Raw genomic sequence first — 13,517 nt, 5'->3', positions numbered from 1 at the left:
GTCAGAGTAATTATCTCCTAGTCACTTTTGGGATCTTTGTAGCAAATTATGCACTCGGATTGTGCTATGGGAGAGCATTGTAATGCTTGGGTAGTTTTGGCACAAGGCAGTTGCTCTGCAAGGCTCCATGGCCCTCTCACAGAAAGCTCCTGGCCTGTCCTTAGTTTAGGAGGAAAGGATCTGATGGTCAGTGTGCCTAGTTCTTCTCATTGAGCCTTTTCCAAAGTGCAAAATATCATATCTGCTTCCTTGCCATGTGCTCTTTGAAGCAGAGTTCTAATCCTCTCAAATGGACCTCTTAGGAAATCGATACAGTGAACGCTGAGTACTGGTACTTTGCACAGGTTTGGTGCCTTACACTGAATGTTCTATTGACAGACCAATGGAGTAATTGAGGAGGGTTGTATGGATAAAATTAACTGCTAACTTCTAATGTAAATATGAACATTTAGACAAATTGAGAAAAAGGGCAAAGTGACTACCTAATTATTATGAAAAATGGTATTCATGTTTTGTACAATTATGGCTATATTAAGCCTATTTCAAGCGACTAATATGCAGATCTGATTCAGAAGAGATTAATTGGTGATATGAACACTTAAGCTATATAATTTACTCTGATTGAAGAGGCAATACTAAAATGTTGTATTAGAAGATGTTGGATGAACTTTTGCTCTGAATCCATTCACTGAAAATGCTAGGTAAATCTCCCCTTATTCAAAACTATTAAATACCCTAATTTCAGGATTTGACTTACATCTCTGTTTTCTTTTTTTTTTTTTTTAATTATTAGTCGAGAGTCGTTGCTGTGGCAATAGCCAGTTCTGTGATGAAATGAAGCACATTCCAGATTCAGCTGTTAAGGTCTGTATGGGGGCCCTTTGGCAGGATCCAGCAGGGTGCTTATTAGAAAACACCTGCCCCTTTCTGTTTAATATTCAACACCATGTTTTTGTTCTTCACAAGCTCACTGGTTATCACAGGGCAAGTCTCTGGGCACTCCACTAGTTGCAGTGAATAATTCACTGCCACTCATTCTCACCCTAAAATAGAGAAACTGTGTTTTGTGTATCATGCTGGCACCAGAAATTCCCTGAATCCATATTTTCTGAAACAAAAGGGAAGCTGCAAGTCATCTCCTTACTTCCATTGACAATGACATAGTTAAATACATTTAATTCACTCAAGCTCATCTATTCTGATCCAGAATCAGAATTTCATCTGCACTGTGTGAATTCCCCTGAAAATTGAAATAAGAGGAGAGGTGGACAAATTACTAAACTGCACTATCTCAAATACACATCATAAAGCCTGATTATGATTAGAGTTCAATTGGAGGCCAGCTATATATGTAGTAGGGTATAGCTCAGTTTCATTTCCCATAAGCACAGAAGTTGCACCTGGATGCCAGTACACATGCTATGCAAATGTGCTTAAATGCTGTAAAGTCCTGAAGTATTAGCAGAGCAGGATCCTATAACAGCTGTGACCAAAAAGCCTAACTATGTGCAGCTAACAGAGATATTAAATTGAATGCTTCTCTTACTTTTATAAATGGCTGCTTTGCTGTCTTTGTCAGCAGAGTGGTGGCATTCATCCCATTGCTAAGAATAAGAATAAGATGACCATCTGCATTTCTGTAGAGTGATGGCTACCCAGAGCGAGTTCAATAAAAGAAAATTATGGCTTTGTGCTTCGCTACAGCCGATAAATCACGAGCAGGTCTTACACTGAGGCAAAAAATGAAAAATAGCATTATGTGGCAAGACTTTATAGGGTACCAGCTGAGCAGCCACTTGAATTGTAATGCCCCCAAAATGAATGTCATGCAAGTGGTAATAATGACCTGTTCATGAGGAGCTGACCATGCTGGGTTGTTAGGGACACTGGTGGATATGTGTCAGGGGCCCCAGTGATTGTGTGAAACAGTGACAGCACATATATGCCAGCTATGGGGGTGTTTTCCATTTTATTCCTTCAGAATAAATCTCTTCAGTGCGAGTTCAGCATATCATTCCTCTCCCTTTCTGTGACCTGGGGTCTTCTGCTACAGCTTATTTATTCCTTTAGCCTAAAAGACTATGTCCTGGAAACTAAAACTGGTTAAAAGATGCCCTCAGGGACCTCTTGGAGGTGGTACAGACCTTCTTTTTAGGGTTTGAATACGTCTGGGGTTCTCCCATCAGATACATCACTGTAAAACCTCCAGCTGTCTTATTTGTCAAGTAATAAAAGCCTTTCTCATTGGTGGGGACTCTAAAATCAACTGAAACCTAAGCAGGAGTTTTTGATATCCCAGATCAATTTCTCCTAAAGGCAGTTGATTTTCTGGTCGTGTTTCCTCTTTCAGTTTACTTTGAAATCAGTAGTTAAGGTTCTAGTAGTTTCTCCCTAGTTTAGTTATCCTGAGTAGGGGAGTGCACTGTATGCGTGGCTTTGCAAATGAACAGAAATATGTGCTAAATGGGGATGGAGTAAATACTATAGAAAGCGTGTTTCTACATAGAGTTTTGACTGTTATCTCATAAATATTCTTTGGTGTCTACAATATAGTAAGGTGTTTTCAAGATAGTAGTAAACTAAATGACCATTTAAAGGTTATTTGTAGTCATTTACTTACAATAATAGGTAAACAACTGCTTAAAGACAAATTTTGATCTGAATTGTGTAGGAATGGCTTAAGGAGCCTCTGATCAAATCAGGTGTAATAGAGATCCTACTGTGGCTCCAGACATGCAGAACTGCACTTCCATCTATTTCTTTTTCAATTTTACAGTCTCTGCTTAAATACATGGTGATTGTCAGTCAAGAAATGCCTCCAGGTGGATTTTCCCAAAGGACACAGCATGATGTCAATGGGAACAGTGCTTTAGAAAACATCAGCTTGAACAAATATTGAAAAACATAATAATCACTAAAATTCAGTTATCTAGAACACTATTCCACGTGCTGTAGGGGAAAAGGAAGAAAAATTAGAAAATACGTTTTTGCATCTGAGATTATTTATCATTATTGCTAATTAATAAACCTTTGGGCTGTATTTATTCTGTAAAGGCCCACTAGATGTCAGCACATATCTAGGCTAGCACAACTGGAGCAACAACCATCTGGTAGTAAAAAAACCCCTCTGCCCTGGAATGATGTATTTAGACAGCGCAGAGTCACCATCCCAAAGTGTTTTGTTTGACTTCATGAAGATTTCAGGTACCCCCACTGTAACAGTGACTGTTTTGGCCATCAAAACTGGGGGATTTTATGCACATTACTTTTTGTTCTTGTTTTACAAAACACTTTCATTACCATCTCCATTTGGTCCATTGTCTTTCAGTAGGCACTTCTCATATGAAAGTTTACCAGGCACTATATAGTGAGGATGGCTAATGCTTTGTTTTTATTTGAAGATTTAATGGCCAAACTTATTTGAAACATGAATATGAAATTTCTGTTTGAAATGGCAAAAAATCTGAATAAAACTTCAGACATATTATTCATAGCATTATATGATGTAAGACAAAACCCCACACCCCATGTGTATTACAAGTATATTCTACTCACCTGTATTTCATGTAAGAAATAATGGGAAAAAAATTCACTGTTATGCATTCAGGCTATTTAAAATGCATAGGCACAGTTCACTGCTTGTACTATTTTAAAGTGAGATCAAAACCCTCCTTGGTGAATTTTGCCACACAGTAGCAAGGATTAGTATTCAACCATATATATGTTCATATGCTGTGTATTCCTTACTTAACATTTGTCTAGATACAGTGTCAAAACAAAGAAGAATTTGGGTGATTTTGGCAGGTAATCCATTTTTCTTAACCATCCATACCTTCAGGAAAATTGTGTTTTGGAAAATATGACATATAAACTCAAAATTGTTGTTTGGGGTTCTGTCCTAGTTTAGGGCAAATTTGGGAAAAACCCTCTGGAAGGAGTCCCCAGAAAACAAACCCCCACGGCCCCTCCTCACCCACCTGGTTCGGGAAAAAATTTTCTCTGAGACAAGTGGAAAAGAACCTGTTTGTTTAACAAACAAAGCACTCCCCAACACCAAAAAAAAAAAATAAAAAATTAATAACACCAGATGACAACAAAACTCTTTCACCACTCTGAAGAGATGAACAAATCCAGAAAGTCTTTCCTGGGAGTGGTCGCCTGGGTCTGGGCACTGGGGATTGCTCTGGGCACTGGGGATGGCTGCTGCAGATCACAGAGCGCAGGATCTCAGTGCTCCTCAGTGTTTCCCAGATCCCAGTCCAGAGCAGGTTGGATGGTATTCAGAAGAAGGAAAGGAAAAGAAACAGTCCAGGGAAAGAATTGGACTGCTTAACTAAACTAACTAGGAAGCAAAGGCAAAAGCAGAAGCAAGCCAAGCAAGCAAGCAAAGCAAGCCAGCCAGCACCAGCCTTTTCTAGGCAGCAGACCATGGGGGGAGGTGAACCGGCTGATAACAAGGCAAAACAAACCTTCACTTTCAGAGTCAGTTCTGAAAGCACAGAACATAATATCAAACATAAACAGAATACATGACTGGAGATACAAACACCATAACGTCACCCTAGGACAGGTTTTTTTCTAATATGGTGCAGGCCATGGTCCTCATTAACTATTCCAGCAATTCAGACTTACTGCTGCTGTTAGCTGGAGTCAGGGAACATCATGTCATCACTGAGCGAGGCTTTAGTGAGCTATAGTGCAACCCCTGCAGCTGACCAGTTATCAGGGAAGGGATCCCTGCTCCTTGTTCACCCCATGTCATCAGAGACACTCAGCGGAAGCATGTGAGCTAGAACATCTGACTTACCTGCAGACACCGTCTGAGCTGTACCTGAGGGGCAGGTGCAGAGGAAGCCTAGGGATGGGATGCCTCAGCAGAGGACCTGAAGTTAGCAGTGCTGAATCTGGGCCCATAACATGAAGTCATTTGGCTCTTGGCCCTTAAGCCTCTAGCACTAAAGCCCTAATTTCTCTGTTGCCATCGTGTCTCTGCCGTGGCAGTGGCACTGCGTGTATTCCTTGCACCGAGTTACGGATTCCTGCAGACTCTGAGGTTCTGGGGAGCTGGAGAAAAAGCAGAGAGGCTTTTCACTGGCTTGGAGTGGCTCCAGCCTATCCTCAGACGTGACCTGGTGTGAGAGGTGTAATCTCATAGTAGTTGCAGCCATTCTAATTGCACTTAGCATATTTTACTAAGTCTCTGTCCCAGCCTCTGTGCAGGGTCTGTGAGTTGTATTTTCAGCATGGCAGAATGTTCAGCAGGTTTGCAGTACATTGCAATAAGAGGCCTCCCCCATGGTGCCTGTGTTAGAGCATGAGGAGGTGCCTCATCCTTGTATTATTTCAAAGCTGATAAAGAGCTGACCAAACACAAGACAGGGAGGGAATGCGGAGTAAGGCATAACTTGGATTCCAGAGGGACAGCAAGTCTGCCACCAAATTTTGCTCACAGAAAATGCATCCTGCTGACCTAAAAACTTGACTGACCTTATTCACACTGTGCTTAAGGCAGGTTGCCTAGCAGCAGAGATCTTAGCAGAATTTAGCCACAAACAATGTCTTGCTTTCTCATGTGTTAATAAAATTTAGGATGCATTGGAATTTCCATGCCAAAGGTGGAAGACAGCCCCTCTGGATCTTGCGCAAGCCAAACAATGCAAACCTAGATAGGCTGGCTTTATTGTTCCTGGAAAATGAAGACTATTTTGATTGTGCTTGACAACTCGTCTTTTTCTAATGTGAAATAAAGGAATTAATCTTGTTTTTAAAACAGATTGCTCTGAATTCTGAGTATCTGAGCAGGTTAAAAATGCTGATAAGTGGGAAGGAGCTGAAGAGGAGTAATACTTGGTTTAAAAGTAAATTTCATTGTGACTACTTGCGGATTTCCTATCACGTGAATCCTTGAGAAGTATGTGAGGAGACTGGATGAATAAACGTGAGTGTTAGAGTTTATTAATACTATGTCTGCCTGGGAAAAAAATCAGTGTTTTTTATAATTGTCTTGATTTGGAAACCTGATCCAAATGGCTTTTTTCCCCTTAGCACAGCCCTGTGCCTCTTTCATCCAAAGCAGAGGCTGATTGTCAGCAGTGTTAATGAAGGAATGACAGCATCCCTTTAGCTGCCATTGAGTGAGAAGAAGTTCAGCAAAGGGGAAGTGAACCTTGCAGTTTTCCAACACATTCAATATTCCCTATTACAATAGCATCAGCCAAGGATGAACAGGGAAGTTTTTGGTTCACCACTGAGCATTCTCTTTCTCAGATTTGATCTTTCTCCATGGATGACTTTTACTTCTAAGGAAAGGTTTTGGTTTTTCAGATCTTAAAACCAGAAAGGCAAATAATGCTTAAGAATTTCAAGTCTGGTGAAAGGTAGGATGGTAATTTTCAGTGTTAATACAGTACCTGAAAACATTTTCATTTCTGTTTGGTTCTAGAAGATGGGCTGTGGCATCAACTGGTTGTTTTTCTAGCTTTTTGTTGGTCCTGGAATAATCCAAAAAAAGATAATTTTGTAGTACTTATTCATGATTATGGATACTGGGATTCAGAGAAATAAGTATTCCTTTCTAACAAGGAAGATATTTAACTGGAAATCATTTATGTAGAATAGTGTTGGGTTCTTGAAAATTTTTAACCTAGAAAATCAGAATTCAACATTTTATTTTGAAAGATTTGTTCCATTTCAACTGCACACAGTCATTGGTCTTGATGCAGTAATTAGTAAATGGAAATCCTATGACTTTTAATATTTTGAAGTTCATTAATCATTCATCCAAAATAATTGTTTTATTGCTAAGAGGAAATAGTCTAATAACAGTGTCACAGTACGGTCCTTGCCTCTCAATGCCAAAACATTACTATAAGTGGATAACAGGACCAGAGATATATTCATTAATTCTATACCATTTTTCTTTAAATGAGAACCTTTTTCTATGTAGTTTATGTTCTCTTTCTATTTATAGCATTTCACTGCTCTATGGCTCTTGCAAAGAGGCCTATTTTCTCAAAGTAAGACTACCTTTATTCTTTCTGGACAGCACTTTTTGAGGATGCAGTGCTGTCCTGTGTAACTATAAACCCTGAATCTTGATGTGTCATGGTAGTCATGGGCTTAGAGTACTTTCATGTCCTGAACCAGCAGAGGAACTCTGCAAGCTGAGTGACTGTGCTAGTAAACCCCTAGTTACACATTCTGCAGGGGTACATGTAGCTTTATGTGATGAATCAGAGAGAATGAAGCTGGCCATTAGAGTGCACTTGATGTTAATTGAAGCTATGACTCATTCCTTTGCATTTTTCCTTCCCACAAAGAATATTTAAGTAAGACCCTTTGCTCCTTATAAGGTCTTTAAATATGTGTCTAGCTACATATCTGAGAAGCTGCTGATCCCTGTGGTTGATCAGAAGGCCTGCTATCATAGGCATGTGAAGCACTTTGGGCAGCCTGCTTTTCTGTAGCACACTTGTGGGATTCTCTGGTGGCTGGTTACTCTGCATCTCTTTGCCCAAGACCTACTCCTCTGTCAATTTACTCATCATGAACCCACACTGCTGAAGCAAAAGGCAAACAAAGACAGTTTTTCACATTTCTTTTCTTTCTTTTTTTTTTTTTTTTTATCCCTGCTGAAAATTAACTAAAGAACAAGTTGCAGTGAGCACACCACTTGCCTTGTTATTGTAAATGCATGCAGTAAGTGACAGTCCTGGGCTCATTTTCAATTTGAATTGACCACGTACCTGAAGGATAGAAAGGAAAACATTGCAGACAGTGACACGATTAGTTGTATGATACCCAGCAGGCAGGGTCCAAATAAAGATCCCGTCTCCACAAGGTGGGAATGGGTTGGCTAGAAATCCCTACATATGAAAGCCTTGCAACAACAGAATGTCATTATAAAATGTATCCCTTTTTTATACCCTAAGAATAAAAAAATCCTGTGGTGTTGTGTAGTAAGGATATAATTTTCAACCAAGTTCTGCAGCTTGCTTAAAGGTTCTTCACAAGATTTTTTCCACTTTTCTATTAGATTCTAATGAACTATAAAAACTGGGGATTAATTTGCCCCATTAAATGCTAAAAGATTAATACTTTTTAAGTTTTTCTAACAATTTAGAAGTGAATTATATAGTTGCACTGCAATCATGCCACTTAATTTTACTTTTCATGTCATTTTTCTCCCAGCATTAATTTTGTTCCTGTTGCAGCATTCAGCTCAGGACATATCTCACTGCAGTCCATTATCTGACCTGTTGAGCCTGCAGAAACAGGGAATCTTACTTAATTGGAAAAATGCACTGATGCAGAAAAGGTACATGTAACTTCTTGCACCAGCTATACCTTTTTAAAATGCATCATTGCAAAGATGACAAACTGCCATCGGTTCTTTGATCTGAAAGATTTTTGGGAGCTGCTGGAGTCAGAAAGTAGGAGGACTGAAGACAAAAATTCCTTTCATGTCATATTATGGAATAGATGTATAAAGAATGACTACATTGGGAAGGACCAAGTGAGAGTTTCTAGAAGCTCTTCAAAGCCATCAGTGTAATCTGATTTAAGAATCCCACTTTCTTCTCTATGTACTAACGTTCTCCAGGTCGACTGTATTCCAGTGTGCTTCACAGAATTAAATAATATAGCTGCCTGGATAAATAACAGCAGAAGGAGTAGTCAGCCACAGCAAATTATAGACTTGGGGAACAGCTGTTTTTCAGCTGAGATTTAAAATGAAATGGCAAAATTACAGTGCATTTTTCTACTCCACAGTGGCCCAGAGGATTTAATCAAACTCCACCACACCTGAAAGCTATCAAATAATAAGCAAAATTAATCAGACAAGAGGAGTAGCTGGAAGACATCAATGACCTGGGCCCTACTGGCACAACCTCTATTGAAAAAGAACCTTGCTAACACCAGATCAAATGTAACGTGACATTAATTTTCTTCTTTCTGACCTTGCTTGACTGAACGTGCTGGAGCATTTAATTCTTTATGCTGACATCAGAAGGAGCTAATAGGAGAGTCCAGTGGTAGCCAAGCCTTTCAGTGGCCAGTAGAGCAGTGTGTGAGCTTGGGCAGTTCATTCCTGGAGTAGGGTTCAAAGATTGACTGTCCTTGGTGGTTGGCAATTGTGAACTGTTTTCCTTGATCCTGATAGCAGAGCAGGTTTCCAAGTCACCAACTGCAAAGCCAATGCTCTTGTGGAGGTGAAAAGAGCAAACCTCAACCTGAGAAATACAGTAGAAATATCTCAGTTTACACCTACTGAGAAGTATGATAAAGCAGCTGTAGCTGATCAGAGTCTGTATTCTTAGCTCAGACACAAATCATAATCAGAGACAGTTTTAACATTTTGAATAGTATGGGGAGAAAAAGATGGAGATACATGCCATAATATATCATCTGAAAAGGTCTTGTAGGCATAGTCATCAACTGTTTAAAGATTTCACCATTCATATATCTTTTTAAATAGTCTGTTTCTTTCAGAACCTGTACACTTAAGATTTGACACATTTCAGCCAGAGAGGTGATGCCACTACAATACCATATCCCAAGCCTAAAGAAACACAAATAATGCTATAAAAATTGCACAGCACTGTCTCTTTTTTTTTTTTTTTTTTTTACTGCAGAAATGTTGATTTAGTTAGATCCTTAACTGTCTTTTCCCTGTGGTACCCTCAGCATCCCAGTAACAAAAAGCCATCTGCTTTTTCCAGCCTCCATTTAACACCCGAGCAGGAGGAGTCATGCTGTGCCCAGCATTATTTGCACTCATGAGAAAGAAAGGGGAATATGTTCAATGTACTTTTTAGGGTTTGCCTAACAGCTTTGGAAATCAGTGGCAAGATTCACCCTGATGTTAGGAGTTTGTACATATATATATATTGCTCATCTAAAATACAATATTTAAGGTGCTCCCCATAGATTTCTCCTTCTACCACAATAAAACCCACAAGACTTACTCCACAGAAATTTGGAGGGGCAAACATCTCACTCTAGGTGTGTTATGTGTGTTCTCTGTGCTCATTTTAGGGCCTGATAAATGCACAACAGTGCAAAGTAATCTGCAGGTATTTTGTGGGAATAGTTATTGTGTTAATACTAAAGACTCATATGTGTGAAGGATATAAATGTTACATTTGATGAGAATTTTACAAGAACACTTATCTTTGTTAAACTTAGTGAGTTGGTGTTGTTAATGACATTCTGGGAATCAGAATTTGTGAAAAGAAAAGATCTGTATCTGTATCCTCTGCATCTGTAAATGTTCACTTGTAAGAAACACATTCAACATTTGAGATGCTCTGCTTTGTCATTCCTGCAGTAGAGCTTTACTTACTTAGGTCTAATTAATTTTTGTTTTAATCTTTCTGTGCTTGAAGATACATGGACTGAATTTTGCTCATCATCCCACCCACTTATGCCACTTGTGTCAGGTTTAAATATGAAAAAGAAATCAGTGTTGTACAAAAGGGATATAGTATAATGTCAAAAAATACTGTGCAGTAGAGGATTGATTTTTTAAAAAATATTCAGGCTAAAAGGGATGACTGTTTTTCAGAAATATATTTTAAATTTTTACAAGATAAATGCTCTGCTCTGGCAAATGATATAAAGCAATTGGAATTAAACAGATAATTTCAAGGGGATAAAAATCACAGCAATGCTAAATGGAAATGCCTGATGAATTTACAAGGAGACTAATTAGCCATACACTGTCTGACCCTGCTTCTCATTGCCCAATACCTCAGAGTCTAACATCAGGAAGGTATGGAGAAATGGAAAATATTTGTAATCCATACATTGTGAGGATCCAGTGGGTCTACCACAGGAGAAAGAACAAACTGATGTATTGCAAATAAGTGTTCCATAGAACTGGTAGCTGAAAATAAGTTTTTAATCACCATCTGCCAGCAAGCACAATGTTGAAATACACATGGTCATAAACATTTTGGAATCCATAAGTCTTTCTGGGCTGCCTTCCTAAAAAATAAGCTAAACAGTTTTGATGTGTGTTTAGCTGGTGAGCATTTGGTCACCCACAAAGTCATCTGCTTGAAAATGTTGTCTTTGCCATTGCTAAGTGCCTATGAGAAGTGAATCTAGCATGGAAGCATGTAGAGGAAGAGAGGTATAGATGTAGGGCTAAACTTGAACAACATTTATGAGTAAAACATGCATAAAGCCTAAATTCTCTCTGACATTACCCTGCACTTTTAAATTCTTTGAGGTGAGTAATGAAATGTAGGTGAGATTGGCTTTTTCCAACTGTGAAGCTTGCAGGAGAGTAAGACCTCTTTTTTATGTCAGTGTTGGTGGTAACAGTGGGAGGATATATCTGCAGAGGGCCATGATACTGTAAGTAATGGAGCTGAACACAGTGCTTATTGAAGCTTATCCAAAAACCCTATTTTGTCAAAAACAGCCTGTATGTAAATATTAAATGCATATTGAAAGTATGGTTTTGAAAAATCATTATTTTTAGCAATGGGAAAGCAGAATAGAGAACAGTGTTGCCAAGATATAATATGTGTACTATATACTTCTGGACTGGATTATTATTTTCTGAAACTACTGCAAAAATTATATGTTCCCATGACTGCAAAGGGAGCACTTTTTAGAATGTTTACATTGGGAGATGAAAGTTCTAGTCCCAGCTTTTGCATGAAATTAAGATAATCTTAGTTCCAGTAGTTCTTAGCCTTCCCATCAACACTGATTTGGCTTTTAGACTGCTTTTCCCTCTTTTAAAATTGATAGCCTAAAAAGATCAAAGTGTTCTGCATGAGTTCAGGAAATGGACACAGACCTTTATTTTTACTTCTATGAAAACTGAGTCAGATGAGTATGATAGTCTGATTTTCTATGGACTCCACTCTATAAGATGGATGTCAACATATGAAGGAAAAAAAAAACCCAAAAGTATTCTATGACACCAGTAAGCTAAGTTTCTGGGTTCACCTAATATTTTATTCTCCTCTGTATATTCCCCTCAGCAAGAAGATGGCTTCTATCCTGTGGCATATACAGAAACAACTAAACCAATGATGTACTGTAAATTGTTAAAATGTTCCCAGCTCTGATGTAATAATTCCCAGGTATGGGTAATTCTGTGGCCCTTTGAAGGCTGAGTGTGGAATGTGCAATCTGGGTATATAGGTGCTGAGGTATCACACACATTTATTGGTGAGTGTGTTGCTACCAAAAGCTTGAGTTTTCATAATGGTGCTAAAATCCAGGCTCAGGGAGGGGAAGCGGCCTAACTGACTGTGGTGTAAGAAGCCCCACATCAACAAGAAAAGCTGCTGTAGCAGAGCAAGCAGTCCAACATGATTCCAGCTCCTAGTACTGCTCACTGGTGTCCGCTGGAATGTGTCAAACAAATGAATATGAATGGGCTCCAGTGGGAGGGATGGCCTTTTCCTTGCAAATATTTCTTCAGCTCTTAAGTTGCACCACAGCAATAATGCTTGGCTTTTTATAGAATACTGCCTGATTCATTGGCAACCTTTAGCTATTTTATTGATTTAGCATTTCTTCAGAGATGTAGTGAAATATATGACCTGTGGACAATGTGATTTTTTTGAAAGCTGGTGCTGATGTCAGGGGTATGTTGTCTGGTTCAAGCTCTGCTGCCTCTGGAGTTCACTTGAAGTTGTTTTAAATATGCTTTCTACTCTGTTTATGAACTATACTTCTTTTTTTCACACTTGGTAAGGGTGCTGTTTTACACTGCCTTTAGTGTGTATTTCAAATCTTGGCTGAATTGAGTCATTTCACGGTGAAGTAAGTGGAATGTAAGAGAAATATGCCATGGCTGGGACACTGTGACTTAGTATATCAAAACTAATAAAGAATGAGGAAGAGGTTGGGAACATTTATAGATTCCATTTTATTTATTTGTTAGAAGTAATGAAGCAAAATGTTTATTGTTTGTATCTGCTCAGCAGTTGAAATCACAGTGAGAGGTGATAGCAGGCTCTGATGGAATTGTGTGCAGTTCATCTGAACACAAGGCTAGTTGATGGGTTACTGAATCAGAAGCTAGTGAGCAGGCAGGGCTGGGATTTGGGGTGTGGTGAAAGTGGATTCACCACACAAGAGTTTTAGGAATAGGAGCACAGACCTAAGCAGCTAAGTTTATGTTGAGACATGGGTGGGTTAACTGTGAAAACTTCTGAGCCTGCGACAGCCGTTGCTCACCATTTGATGCCAGTGTCTAAATGTAGCTCTAACTTCAGGTTTCTATTTCTGAAAACTGGCCCAAATCTTTGTGAGTTTATAATTGTGCAGCTAAGGACAAAACCTAGCACAGCAGAGACGACGGTATTCACTGTCCTTTGGCAGATACTTTGTAATACCAATATGTCAGGCTGAGCATCCTTCAGCTCCTGTGCATGTATGTATATCAAAAGATGATTTGATTGAAGGAGCTCCTACTTTCTGCCTCCCCTTCCTTATATTCGCTTCATCTCTTCAGGAATCCCACAGGTATTATGATTGCATCTGCT

General features: G+C 39.1%; 1 long non-coding RNA gene across 1 annotated transcript in view; it reads left to right on the top strand.

Moving 5' to 3' along the window:
• The window catches only part of LOC110468224 (uncharacterized), a 128,410-nt gene that overhangs the window by 96,947 nt on the left and 17,946 nt on the right, over window positions 1-13,517 (top strand). Inside the window, exon 6 of the long non-coding RNA XR_014953262.1 lies at window positions 794-864. This is a non-coding gene — a long non-coding RNA (uncharacterized LOC110468224). The remainder of the gene's footprint in view (window positions 1-793; window positions 865-13,517) is intronic.

The sequence above is a fragment of the Lonchura striata genome, chromosome 2 (assembly GCF_050655825.1).
Source record: "Lonchura striata isolate lonStrDom1 chromosome 2, ASM5065582v1, whole genome shotgun sequence".
In the NCBI taxonomy this organism is placed as follows: Eukaryota; Metazoa; Chordata; class Aves; order Passeriformes; family Estrildidae; genus Lonchura; species Lonchura striata.
This window is presented reverse-complemented; position numbering and strand designations above follow the sequence as displayed.